This window comes from Chiloscyllium plagiosum, unplaced genomic scaffold (assembly GCF_037043375.1).
Source record: "Chiloscyllium plagiosum isolate Xiang-an unplaced genomic scaffold, Cpla_swu_hap1 HiC_scaffold_45, whole genome shotgun sequence".
In the NCBI taxonomy this organism is placed as follows: domain Eukaryota; kingdom Metazoa; phylum Chordata; class Chondrichthyes; order Orectolobiformes; family Hemiscylliidae; genus Chiloscyllium; species Chiloscyllium plagiosum.
The window spans coordinates 62,093,657-62,095,602 of NW_028270183.1; positions in this window are offsets into that span (position 1 = coordinate 62,093,657).

The following is a 1,946-nucleotide window of genomic DNA, read 5'->3' on the forward strand; positions in this document are numbered from 1 at the left end:
GCTTGGCATTTAAATTTTGATAGAAACACCATCAGAGTCTTTGGAAATGGCTAGAATTCAATTGCAGATGAGACAGCTTGAACACAAAAAGGAATTGAAAGAAAAGGAGAGGAAGAAAGAAGACAGAAAAAGAAAGAAGAAAAGCAGAAAGCGAGAGAGTTTCAACTTCAAACGTTAGCAATTTGAGACGACAGTCAACTTAGCTGGGTGGAGATGAAGGTAGATGGTAGGCTGGATGAGCAGGATAGTGAGGATTAGCAACCCCATGGGAGCCAAAGGCCTAATTTATATCAGTTTCAATATACCAAGACATTGTCGACATTTGATGAGAAGGATGTAGAATCCTTTTTAATTTTATTTGAGAAAGTGGCTACGTGAATGCAGTGGCCAGTGACTATGTGGATTTAGTTGATCCAAACAAAGCTGGTAGGTATAAGGAGCGGGTTATTTGCATCCCTATCGGAGGAGGTACCTGGGGAGTATGAGGAGCTGAAGAAAGTCATCTGAAGTGCATATGAGCTTGTGCCAGAAGCCTACAGATAGTGTTTCAGGAATCTAAAATAGCGTACCTAGTTAAATGTACATTGAGTTTGAAAGAATCAAACAAAGTAATTTCGAAAAGTGGGTCAGGGTATTATAGCAGAGCAAATCTATGGCACTCTTAAAGAGATTCTTACTTGGGAGGAGTTCAATAGTTCACTTCCTGAAGTCGTGAGAAAGCCTGTGGAAGAGCAGAGAGTTAAAATGGCAAGATTAGAAGCTGAAATGGCTGATGATGATAAGTTGGTCCATAAATCAAAGTTTGGCTTCTGTGAGGGATTTAAAAGAATGTGCGAGATCTTCTTAAAACATATACCTGTGACGGTAAGTTTTACTGGCATAGGCCAGGAGTTGCAGGTAAAGGGGTTACAGCATTAGGGGTTTAGATAGGGGTTTAGATAGGGTCGACAGTGAGAATCTTTTTCCACGTATGGAGTCAGCTATTACAAGGGGGCATAGCTTTAAATTAAGGGGGGGGGGGGGGGGTGGTTATAGGACAGATGTTAGGGGTAGGTTCTTTACTCAGCGAGTCGTAAGTTCATGGAATGCCCTGCCAGTAGCAGTGGTGGACTCTCCCTCATTATGGGCATTTAAGCGGGCATTGGATAGGCATATGGAGGATAGTGGGCTAGTGTAGGTTAGGTGGGCTTGGATCGGCGCAACATCGAGGGCCAAAGGGCCTGTACTGCGCTGTATTCTTCTATGTTCTATGTTCTATGTTCATTAAGAGGTACAGAGGCATGTAAATCTTTTAAGTTAAGACATGAGGAGACATGTAATTGAGAACGACTATTGGAGAGATGAAATTTGCTCCATTATGTAATGTGTGTTTGGAGTATCTGGTGAAACCATCAACAGAAATATTTCACAATTAGGAGGGAGGCCTTGAGCTTGGTGTTGCCGTTACAACATTTCAGCATTTAACTTGCCAACAACATGACAGAGCCAAATGTATATACTGATCATAACGTATATAAGTTTGTGGAGAAATTTAGGGAGACACGGTTGCTCAGTGGTTAGCACGGCTGCCTCACAGCCCTCGGGTCCCAGGTTCTATTGTAGCCTTGGGCGACTGTGTGGAGTCTGCACATTCTGCCCGTGTCTGAGTGCGTTTCCTCCCTTAATTCAAATATGTGCAGGTTAGGTGCATTGGCCATGTGAAATTTTCCATAGTGTTAGATCAATGATTAAGAGGGAAATGGGTTTGGGTGGGTTACTCTTCTGACGGTTGATGTAGACAGGTTGGGCCGAAGGGCCTGTTTCCACACTATAGGTAACCTAATCTCATCAAATACTTCCAGTCGGTTCCGATAGAGGTTGCTATTGTTAGCATTCAATTTGGAAGTTATACAGGTGACAGGACGAGAAACTCTGCTTGCTGCCAAGTTGTCGAGACATGGACGAAA